Raw genomic sequence first — 12610 nt, 5'->3', positions numbered from 1 at the left:
CGGCTGTCTAACTAGAATGGGCCCCCCACGAGTCCATCATGCTTTTGAAATGGTGCCATTGTAGTTACAGGTGGGCAACCCCCTCCCTTTGTTTCGCAGATTTGGTGAACTGTGAAAGACACAAGGCGGGGTGGGGGGTGAGGGGGGAGCCCTCTCCTGGGCCTGGCTGCCATGGGCTGAAATGGCAACATGACACCGCATCCCTTTGAGGTGCTGCAGACTGGGCAGGGCAGGGTTTGTGGCCGTGATTAGCTTTCCCTTTATCTCTTTCTTTTAGCTTAATCGCTGCATCTGCATGATAACAGCATTAGGCAGACACTTGAACAGGGGTGAGGTGTGAAGTGAGCCCTGCCCCTGCATGAATGAAACGCAGAGCATCCTGCAGGGCTCACAACAAAAAAACAGAGTGACCTCACATAACAATGGGCTCTGCTCACTTCCAAAGAAGGGAAAGGGAGAAGAGCAGAAAACGGAGAGAGAGAGGTGGTTATAGATTTTTTTTTAAATGTATTTAATACTTGTGCTCAATCATGTCGGAGGACGGTGATGAAGTAAAAAGTTTGCCCCCCCCTGGAAACATTTCTGCGGACGCCCATGCCTACAAACAGCTCTCTGGGGAGGAGGTGTGCGGTAAGCGCGTCACGCGTTTCCGTGGAAGCCCAGCTGTCCTTCCGTCCCCTCCCCGCCCCATGAAGGCCGTCTACTCCAGACGTCCACTGGAAGCAGACCAGTGAGGTCACGGGAGCGGGAGAGCCCAGTTTCTGGGAAAAGATCCCCGGCGTTGTGTAACCGCATCCTGCGCGCTGGCAGCCACTCAGAGGACTGGAACATGCAAGTAAGGGTTGCAGTGCGTGGGCTTGGAGCACCACCATGTGTCGAGACGGTGTATAACAGGAAGCCCGTCTAGCTTGGTTGAAAGTGGTTTGCTGTGATTGCGCAACCCCTCCCGCCTCATCAACTTTCAGAAGCGCACGGTCCCTGCAGTACGACGAGCTCCAAAAAAAATATATATATTATATATGTATGCATGTCAAATCAACCGATATTGTCACCGTTGGGTCATAGCGGCTTACAACCTTCTAATACATTTTAAAATTGTGTTCTTGGCAGGTTTAAAGGTGCGCGCTAAGGGGAATGCACCCAGTATATTCCCACTGGAATAAAGTCTGAGGCACACATTTCATTGGCTGGCTAAGTAATCCCAGCCCACATTTGACAGAATGGCAGTACATTTCCCTGCAATGCTATAAAAATAAGTGACATCCGAGCACCATCATTGCTACTTTGAGGGAAAGTGAGGCCTCGGGTAATTAAGGACACATAACAGAGGTGTAACCATCAGTGAATACGAAAATTCTGGATACGACAGTCACTGCACTAATGAAGTGTTTCGAAAACAAAGCCACCCCCCCCCCCCCATACCCCAATCCCTAGCCTCGAACCCTAGAATTGGCGTTCTCATTTGCGTATCAGATCTAATGGCTTTTAAAATGTATTGAGTTGCAAACACACACGGGCACAAGTGCGACATTTCTGCAGTGGGTGGAGGAGAGTGTCGGACAAGGCTCGACAGGAGGAAACCTGCACAAAGATCAACTGGGTCGAACCGGGACAGAAAATAGGACCCGGCACCAAAATAAAAAGTGATCCCGCCCCCATTACTGAAAATGAGATGGCGAAAAAAAAGTGGCCCACTTTGCAACTCGCGGCAGTTTCAAATCTGTAAAGACACGCTTTAGAGGAGTTTTGCATGGTTTAAGGATGCACGCAGCAGGCAATGTTTGTGGCAACACCTGGGAAAACAAGCATTGGCATAGCCAATAGGTCTCGCTTTTGGGACCTTATAAGTATTTAATTAAGCAGCACAATATCCTAAGTGCAACAACATCAACTGTTGCATGGCTAAACACTTATAAGGTCCCAAAGGCGAGACCTATTGGCTATGCCAATGCTTGTTAATGAAATGTTTGGAAGACTAGAGCAAAGCAGTCTAAAGGTTTAACAATAAACAGCTTTAAACTCTATTAGAGTGAGGGTGACCATGTGTGCATGTCTTGCTCCTCAACGTTACTGTGTATATGGTAATAGAAAGCTTCACAAATAAGTCATTAAAACACTTTCAAGAAGACCAATTCAGCCTGGTGTAGTGGGAATGTGACAAAGTACAAAGATTTATTTACAACCATTTCGAAAAATTAATCTGAAGATTATTCTGAGAATTTACATCAAAAAGGAGTGCAAACAATGTCAGATGTAAAATAAAACGACGAGAGTCGTGCAACCCATTACAAATGTGTGCTACAAGCAGACATCCTGGTGTGTCATCTGAACACTAGTCTTATCTTAAGTGCAATTTATAGAGCGCGCTGACACCAAAGGCTTCCTGGCGCTTTAAGACAGTGAGTGAGGGAGAAAGCGTGAGTGGCGTGGTTTTAACCAAGGGGAGGGAAGAGGTGGGTTTTTAGTGATTTCCTGAAGTTCAGGAGAGAAGGGGTGGATTTGATGGAGAGAGGGAGGAGATTCCAAAGCCCGGGAGCCAGGTGGGAGAAACGGCGACCACCGAATTTCTTGGTTTTAGCTTTGGGGGTGACTAGTAGATGACGGTGAGCTGATTGGAGGTTTCGCGTTGGACGATGAGGAGTAATTAAGGATTTGAGAAACGCGGGGCCGGAACAGTGGAGGGCCTTGAAAGCTGCCATTTGGCCTATTGGTAGACAGTGCAGTCTGTGAAGTAAGGGTTTGGCCGATTGCCATCTGGGGGTTTTGTGAATGAGTCGGGCCGCTTGTTTCTGAACTACCTGAAGGAGGTGTAGCAGAGATTGTGGGAGACCGTAGTAAAGGGAGTTGGAGAAGTCCAAACGGGAAAGCACAAGTGAGATGACAACTTGGGTAAGTGCGGCGAGCGGAAGTAGGTGGCGAATTCTGCGAATCTTCCGGAGCTGGAACATACAAGATGAGATTACCGCACCCACTTGGGCTTTGAGGGACAGTTCGGTGTCGATAATCACTCCCAGACTCTTCACTGATTTGACCGGGACTGGGGGGGGCCGAGCTCTGAGGGCCAGAACTGCGGGCCCCAATGAGCAAGGCTGAGTCCAGGAAGGAGGAGCTCGGTTTTCCCGGGGTTTAGCTTCAGTTGATTCTGGTTCATCCAATGTTGGATGTGGATCATAACTGCGTGAAATGTTTTGATGCCATGGGGAGAATTGAGCGGGAGGACAATCTGTAAATCGTCGGCGTAGTTGTAGACAATGATGTCCCATTTCTGGAGAGAGTGAATCAAGGGCCGGAGGTATAGGTTGAACAGGAGCGGTGAGAGGGAGGAGCCCTGGGGGACTCCGCAGGTCGTGGGGGTTTTTGTTGCAGTGTAGGGGCCCAGGCGGACAGCCTGTGTTCTACCAGTCAGGAAGGACTCGACCCACTTAAGAGCGGAACCCTGGATGCCTGCCTGTCCGACACGGTGGAGAAGGATGTTGTGGTCCACCGTGTCGAACGCGGCCGACAGGTCCAGGAGTACGAGGGCTTGAGGAGACCCCGCATCCGCATTGCTCCTGAGTGTGTCCAGGACTGCCAAGATGACGGCCTCAGTAGAGTGGGCAGGCCTGAAGCCGGCTTGATTGGGCTCAAGGTGACAAGAGGATTCGATAAAATATGACAGACATCGGGTGACGTGGGCCTCCATTAATTTTGAGAAGGAGGGAGATGGGGCGATAATGCGATGGTTCTGCGGGGTCGGCGCCAGGTTTCTTTAGGAGGGGCACAAGGATGGCCTCCTTGAGGGAGCTAGGGATGATGCCACTGCTAAGTGAGCCATTCAGCAGGGGTAGAATACAATCGTGTAGATGGAGGCAGATACTCCGCAAGACAGATGGCGGACAGCTGTCATTAGGAGAGCCAGATTTCACGTGAGTGGCGAGTTCCGCTAATGAGATAGGGTTCAGGGCGGGGAATGTGTAGAGGGATTGTCAGAGGAAGTGCCCGATGGGTATGGCTGGGGTAGGGGAGGTATAGAGTTTTTGATTTTTGCAATCTTTTCCACAAAAAAGAGGTTGAGGGTGTCACATGCCTCTTGAGTCGGGGTCTGGGCTGGGAGGGTTCTGTCGTCAGTAGTAAGTTCATTCATGACTTTGAACACCTCCTTTGATATGTTGACTGCTGACGAGATCCTGTTGGAGAAGTGTTCCGTTTTGGCTAGGGTAATGGCAGTTTTGTATTCTCTGCGCACAGTCATGTAAGACTGCCTGGCTGAGTTGGAATAATTGCGTCTCCAAATACGTTCCAGCTGGCGCGTTTTTAATTTGTGTTGCTTAAGGTCATCAGAGAACCACCTGTGGGAGTTGTGATGCCTAGTGGGGGGGAATTTGATCAAGGGGGCAAAGAGGTCGCTGGCCGACTTCAGCCAGGACCCGATGTAGTGTTCTATTCCTTCGATGTTATCAGAGGGGTTGAAGACTGGACGGGTGTCGGCCAGGGTTGTGAGGAAGCCCTGGGAGTCATATGTACTCCACTTTCGTGAGGAGCCGCCAGCCATCAGAGGGGCAGGAGTCCGGCCGACGACAGTGATGGTGGTGTCTACTAGGTAGTGGTCTGACCAGACACAGGGGGATATAGCTGGCTGGGACAGAGCCAGATTGCAGATCCAGATCTGGTCCAGGATGTGGCCCTTAGTGTGGGTGGGTTGGGTGACCTGTTGGTTGAGGTTCAGACTACTAAGAGTCAGGTAGTTCAGAAACAAGCGGCCCGACTCATTCACAAAACCCCCAGATGGCAATCGGCCAAACCCTTACTTCACAGACTGCACTGTCTACCAATAGGCCAAATGGCAGCTTTCAAGGCCCTCCACTGTTCCGGCCCCGCGTTTCTCAAATCCTTAATTACTCCTCATCGTCCAACGCGAAACCTCCAATCAGCTCACCGTCATCTACTAGTCACCCCCAAAGCTAAAACCAAGAAATTCGGTGGTCGCCGTTTCTCCCACCTGGCTCCCGGGCTTTGGAATCTCCTCCCTCTCTCCATCAAATCCACCCCTTCTCTCCTGAACTTCAGGAAATCACTAAAAACCCACCTCTTCCCTCCCCTTGGTTAAAACCACGCCACTCACGCTTTCTCCCTCACTCACTGTCTTAAAGCGCCAGGAAGCCTTTGGTGTCAGCGCGCTCTATAAATTGCACTTAAGATAAGACTAGTGTTCAGATGACACACCAGGATGTCTGCTTGTAGCACACATTTGTAATGGGTTGCACGACTCTCGTCGTTTTATTTTACATCTGACATTGTTTGCACTCCTTTTTGATGTAAATTCTCAGAATAATCTTCAGATTAATTTTTCGAAATGGTTGTAAATAAATCTTTGTACTTTGTCACATTCCCACTACACCAGGCTGAATTGGTCTTCTTGAAAGTGTTTTAATGACTTATTTGTGAAGCTTTCTATTACCATATACACAGTAACGTTGAGGAGCAAGACATGCACACATGGTCACCCTCACTCTAATAGAGTTTAAAGCTGTTTATTGTTAAACCTTTAGACTGCTTTGCTCTAGTCTTCCAAACATTTCATTAACAAGCATTGGCATAGCCAATAGGTCTCGCCTTTGGGACCTTATAAGTGTTTAGCCATGCAACAGTTGATGTTGTTGCACTTAGGATATTGTGCTGCTTAATTAAATACTTATAAGGTCCCAAAAGCGAGACCTATTGGCTATGCCAATGCTTGTTTTCCCAGGTGTTGCCACAAACATTGCCTGCTGCGTGCATCCTTAAACCATGCAAAACTCCTCTAAAGCGTGTCTTTACAGATTTGAAACTGCCGCGAGTTGCAAAGTGGGCCACTTTTTTTTCGCCATCTCATTTTCAGTAATGGGGGCGGGATCACTTTTTATTTTGGTGCCGGGTCCTATTTTCTGTCCCGGTTCGACCCAGTTGATCTTTGTGCAGGTTTCCTCCTGTCGAGCCTTGTCCGACACTCTCCTCCACCCACTGCAGAAATGTCGCACTTGTGCCCGTGTGTGTTTGCAACTCAATACATTTTAAAAGCCATTAGATCTGATACGCAAATGAGAACGCCAATTCTAGGGTTCGAGGCTAGGGATTGGGGTATGGGGGGGGGGGGGTGGCTTTGTTTTCGAAACACTTCATTAGTGCAGTGACTGTCGTATCCAGAATTTTCGTATTCACTGATGGTTACACCTCTGTTATGTGTCCTTAATTACCCGAGGCCTCACTTTCCCTCAAAGTAGCAATGATGGTGCTCGGATGTCACTTATTTTTATAGCATTGCAGGGAAATGTACTGCCATTCTGTCAAATGTGGGCTGGGATTACTTAGCCAGCCAATGAAATGTGTGCCTCAGACTTTATTCCAGTGGGAATATACTGGGTGCATTCCCCTTAGCGCGCACCTTTAAACCTGCCAAGAACACAATTTTAAAATGTATTAGAAGGTTGTAAGCCGCTATGACCCAACGGTGACAATATCGGTTGATTTGACATGCATACATATATAATATATATATTTTTTTTGGAGCTCGTCGTACTGCAGGGACCGTGCGCTTCTGAAAGTTGATGAGGCGGGAGGGGTTGCGCAATCACAGCAAACCACTTTCAACCAAGCTAGACGGGCTTCCTGTTATACACCGTCTCGACACATGGTGGTGCTCCAAGCCCACGCACTGCAACCCTTACTTGCATGTTCCAGTCCTCTGAGTGGCTGCCAGCGCGCAGGATGCGGTTACACAACGCCGGGGATCTTTTCCCAGAAACTGGGCTCTCCCGCTCCCGTGACCTCACTGGTCTGCTTCCAGTGGACGTCTGGAGTAGACGGCCTTCATGGGGCGGGGAGGGGACGGAAGGACAGCTGGGCTTCCACGGAAACGCGTGACGCGCTTACCGCACACCTCCTCCCCAGAGAGCTGTTTGTAGGCATGGGCGTCCGCAGAAATGTTTCCAGGGGGGGGCAAACTTTTTACTTCATCACCGTCCTCCGACATGATTGAGCACAAGTATTAAATACATTTAAAAAAAAATCTATAACCACCTCTCTCTCTCCGTTTTCTGCTCTTCTCCCTTTCCCTTCTTTGGAAGTGAGCAGAGCCCATTGTTATGTGAGGTCACTCTGTTTTTTTGTTGTGAGCCCTGCAGGATGCTCTGCGTTTCATTCATGCAGGGGCAGGGCTCACTTCACACCTCACCCCTGTTCAAGTGTCTGCCTAATGCTGTTATCATGCAGATGCAGCGATTAAGCTAAAAGAAAGAGATAAAGGGAAAGCTAATCACGGCCACAAACCCTGCCCTGCCCAGTCTGCAGCACCTCAAAGGGATGCGGTGTCATGTTGCCATTTCAGCCCATGGCAGCCAGGCCCAGGAGAGGGCTCCCCCCTCACCCCCCACCCCGCCTTGTGTCTTTCACAGTTCACCAAATCTGCGAAACAAAGGGAGGGGGTTGCCCACCTGTAACTACAATGGCACCATTTCAAAAGCATGATGGACTCGTGGGGGGCCCATTCTAGTTAGACAGCCGCGAGGTCCAGCTGCCCACACTGCCCATGACTAGCGCCGGCCCTGACTGGGCCTGCACCAGCGATCCAGGGGGGGGGGGGGGGGGGGCAAGTGCCCCCTTTGCCCCCCCTGCGGACGCCCATGTTTGTAGGAGTTTTATTTTAGATCGAATACACTAGAAGTTACGAGTATGGCATCGAGGCGCTTTATAAATATCGTTGGGTTTTAGGATGGTATAGTGAATAGTACAGCAATAAATGGGCACCTGCGAACCCTGCATAAAACCTCTTCTCTTAATTTGTTACAGGCGGCTTGTGACGCCCTTAGTCGGGATTAGGTACGATGAGCAACATTTTATAGCTTATTTCTGACGTCACAATGTATGTTGCCAGCAGCCCAGGGGAAAGGCAAAATGCAGCATAATCAACTGAAAAGAACCCTGTTTATTCTACCTCCTGCGGGTTTTTCTAGGTGAACAGTGACATGCAGATAGAGATTTGAGAATGTACATTTTTTCCATTCTTTGGGTACTCGTAGGAAAAATATTATCTCGGCCCAATCTGAGCAGCAGCGTTCTTTAATCCGACTTGTAAACTGATAGGAAAAATATTTTTTGTAACAAATTTCGAACTGCTCTGTGGTGGGTTTAATTTTCCACTAGATTCTAATTTTATTCTTAAATTGTACACATCCTATCTCCTTTCTATGAAAGAGCACCACGCTATGTATTTAAGTGGTGTTTGGGAGGGGTGGTGGTGTGACCCTATAATATAAAGGATGAAGTACCGCCTGCTGCATATAAAGTAAGATTCGCGCAATTCACCTCGGATTTCCATGACTTATAAAGGAACTCTGCCTTTGGCCTCATTACTTGATATGCTCATGGCCTTCATCACTGAATTGAAAATACGTTATCCTAAATCTATTGTGCTCCACGCATTACATATCCTCATTGCCTTGTACTCAAATATTACTAGCTGATTGGGTAGAGGATGAGGAGGATGAGATTGGAAATTGTACAGATGGCTAGGGTGCTCAGTGGGCTATCTCCAGCTGTGCATACGATCACTGCATGCCTTGTGCATCAGCAGCACCGAGTACACTTTCACTGTATGCTATATGCAGCAGCACCGAGTACAAGATCACTGCAGTCAGCAGCACAGAGTACTAGATCACTGCATGCTGTCAGCAGCAGCTCCGAGCACAAGATCACTGCATGCTGTGAGCATCATCTTCAGTGAGCACAAGATCACTGCATGCCATGAGCATCAGCAGCACCGAGCACAAGATCACAGTATATTAGCATCAGCAGCACCGAGCACAAGATCACTATGCTGTGTGCATCAGCAGCACAGAGTACAAGATCACTGATAGCAGCAGCACAGAGCACAAGATCACGGTTATGTCAGCAGCAGCACCGAGCACTGCTTGGTATGTCAGCAGCACCGAGCACATCAATGTATCCTGTGTGTCAGCAGCAACACGGAGCAAAAGATCACTGTATGCTGTGAGCATCAGCAGCACCGAGCACAAGATCACTGTATACTATGAGCATCAGCAGCACAGCTTACAAGATCACTGCATGCTATGAGCATCAGCAGCACCGAGTACAAGATCACTCACTATATGCTGTGTGTCAGTAGCAGCACCAAGCACAAGATCACGGTATGCTATGAGCATCCGCAGCACCGAGCACAAGATCACTGCATGCTGTGACAGCAGCAGAGAGTACAAGATCACTGCATGCTGTAAGCAACACCGAGCACATCACGGTATACTATGAGCAGCACCGAGCACAAGATCACGGAATGCTATGAGCATCAGCAGCACCAAGCCCAAGATCGCGGTATGCTATGAGCATCAGCAGCACCGAGCACAAGATCACTGTATACTATGAGCATCAGCAGCACAGCTTACAAGATCACTGCATGCTATGAGCATCAGCAGCACAGAGTACAAGATCACTCACTATATGCTGTGTGTCAGTAGCAGCACCGAGCACAAGATCACGGTATGCTATGAGCATCAGCAGCACCGAGCACAAGATCACTGCATGCTGTAAGCAACACCGAGCACATCACGGTATACTATGAGCAGCAGCGAGCACAAGATCACGGAATGCTATGAGCATCATCTTCAGTGAGCACAAGATCACTGCATGCCATGAGCATCAGCAGCACCGAGCACAAGATCACAGTATATTAGCATCAGCAGCACCGAGCACAAGATCACTATGCTGTGTGCATCAGCAGCACAGAGTACAAGATCACTGATAGCAGCAGCACCGAGCACAAGATCACTATGCTATGAGCATCAGCAGCACCGAGCCCAAGATCGCAGTATGCTATGAGCATCAGGAGCACAGAGTACAAGATCACTGTATGCTGTCAGCAGCACTGAGGAAAAGATCAAAGTGACTGGGGGGGGGTGGTAACTGCTCTCTCCGGATCTGCGCTTGCTGGTGCGGAAAAAAGAATGGACATGAACATGTGAGGGCAGCGTCTAACTAAGTAGCTGCTGTGACGTCATCCCGTTGATCACAACGCCTGTGACGGACGTGGATCCGCACTACGCCACCTTCCAACGTGCAGGGGTACTGCTGACAAACTTTCCGGATCCAGTCTGACACCTGGGGATAATTCTAAGGTAAGGAATCTATCACTACTACTCTTTCAGATACATCGTTATCGAAGGTAAGTAACTTGTACATCACTGCATGCTGTCAGCAGCACACAGTACAAGATCACTGTATGCAGTCAGCAGCACAGAGTACAAGATCACTGTATGCAGTCAGCAGCACTGAGCACAAGATAACTGTATCCTAGGAGTATTAGCAGCACCGAGCACAAGACCACTGCATGCTGTCAGCAGCACCGAGCACATGATCACTGTATGCTGTGTCAGCAGCACAGAGTACAAGATCGCTGTCTTCTACATGCGCACTAACATTTAGTGAAGAATGTCTTCATGAACTAGGGACACCTAGCATAAGATCACTGCATACCCTACTTGTGCACCAATAGCGTAAAACTGTATATGGTATTTGTGGTATCGGATCACTGTGTAAGCCTATAACTGCCCGTGCTATATGTGCAGTTTCGACACATAGCATAATATCACGGGAGCGCGTGCTGTATGTGTAGGTGCACTAACATGACATTATGTTCCAGGCAGGCTGCATGTGCAGGAAGCACACTGTGCACTCTTTGGGTTCGTGTGCATCCCCCCGCGTCTATATCCCGACCCCCGACCTCGAGGCGGGTCCTGGAGGAGCCCGCCTCCCTCCCAGATTCCCACGGAGGCAGCAGTCCCAGGGGGCGGTGCAGTGACTTGCTGTCCCCGTGGGCCTGCCGCTGTGACTCATCCGGCAGCGCCTGGAAGGTGCAGCCCCCGCTCCCTCTCGGGGTTAAGTGTAGGTGAAGCAGAAACTGAGATGCGCCCGCCGCTGGGAGGGGGTGTTTGTGATCTGGGAGTCTGAGCCCTGCAGCTCTGCTGGACCCTGGTGCCTGTGTCTGGAGACCGGCACCAGGGCTTCCCGCGGCAGTCGGCGTGCTCACCTCACGCTGCTTTTGCAGTGCGTATACACCTGCGTTACCCAGTGAGGAGTACAGGGTACCTGGCAGGGGCGCCTCCCCTGTACCCTCTTAATCCGCACGCATCCAGGTAGGATGGTGCGTCATGTCAGCCTGCAGTCTCACTCAGCGGCACGGAGGTACGCTCATACGGATCCAATAGTAGCGGGTTGAAGTACGTCGACGGTCTACATAGTTTTGTAAAATTCTAATATAAACAGCAAACCCTCTCTGCCCTATTCTAGATTTAACCATGGAAGTTGTGAAGATGTTGACGGGGCGCCGAAGAGCGCACTCCTACGCGTGGCTGACGCGAACAAATAAAGCACAGGTGGGATAAACTTGCATGAGGGCGAGGCAACTCGTGAAGACCACCCCTCGGGTCTGTCACGAGATGGGCCAGGGGCGGTTCCTCCGCTTAGTTATTGTGCACTTGGTGGAGTCAGTCCAATATCTTTTTAGCCTCTGGTGTTTGTGCCTGGTATTCTTTGAATATCCGATTTCCTTGACCTCTTGGCTGCCAGCTGTAGTCACTCCTAGCTCTCGGTTGCTCTGCGGATTGTTTTGAGGGGTGGGGGGAAAGGTCAAGATTGTTCCCCAACATATCTGACGTATACTTTGGTGTCCTACACATCTGCTGCATCTTCCCTCGTAACTTCTCGTGGGTGACGGGACAGGTAGTTTGCTGGCTTGTTATCCCCAGGGCGGTTTTCACCCAACAGTCAGTCTTGGAGCTTGTGGCATCCATTTTCAATGCAAGGTGGTGGCTTGGAAGAGGTGCCCCGTTACAGCTGAACAAGCAGTTTGTGGACCGTGCTCACCACAATGTGGTGCCCATAGACCTATAGGTAGAAATGCCTTCATGACCAATAGATGGTAATGGCCTCCTATTCTATTTGATACTGCTGTTCTTTTGGGGAAGAGGATGTCAGGGATTGACTACCATATGCCCCGGGGGCCCACTCCCTGCAGGCCTGCTAATGGGTGAGAAAGGCCCCTAGACCCCTTGGGCAAGAATCCACTGCAACGGTTGTGTGCTTTGATGGATGAAAGGCCAGCATTGCCACCTGACAGTAAATCCTTTGTCGTCTGAAAAGCCCAGCTTGGTCTTTGCCCAATGTCCATTGTGTCTTGTTCTATGTGAGGTCTCTTAATGGCTGCATGAGGTTGGTCATGTCTGGTATGAAGCAACTACAGTAGTTGACCATACCTAGAAAGCTTCTCTTTTAGGACACATTGGATGGAGCTGAGGCCACTTTGACATAACACACCCTTTCTGGGTCTGGGGGTTATGCCACTTGCTGAGGTGTACCCTGAGAAGCTGATTTTCTGTGTCTGGAATTCACACTTTTCTCAGGGTAGGGCGAGTCCTGACTCAGATTTGTTGGTGTCCCTCAGTGCTGCTCATGGTGCTCCTTGATTGAACCAGCCTATGTGACGATATCGTCGCTAACATTGACGACAGCCAGCAGGCCTGCTAACATCTATTTCATGTTCTGGAACACTTCTGCCACACTTGAGATTCCAAAGATTATGCTGCGG

At 49.6% G+C, this 12610-nt stretch overlaps 1 protein-coding gene across 5 annotated transcripts in view; it reads left to right on the top strand.

The window, feature by feature from the left end:
* ITPR1 (inositol 1,4,5-trisphosphate receptor type 1) overlaps window positions 1-12610 on the top strand; it is a 1957366-nt gene that overhangs the window by 1180945 nt on the left and 763811 nt on the right. The gene's annotated exons all lie outside the window — the stretch shown is intronic.

Source organism: Triturus cristatus, chromosome 9 (genome assembly GCF_964204655.1).
Source record: "Triturus cristatus chromosome 9, aTriCri1.1, whole genome shotgun sequence".
Classification (NCBI taxonomy): Eukaryota; Metazoa; Chordata; class Amphibia; order Caudata; family Salamandridae; genus Triturus; species Triturus cristatus.
The sequence above is the reverse complement of the archived record's forward strand: the minus strand, read 5'-3'. Positions and strand labels throughout refer to the sequence as shown.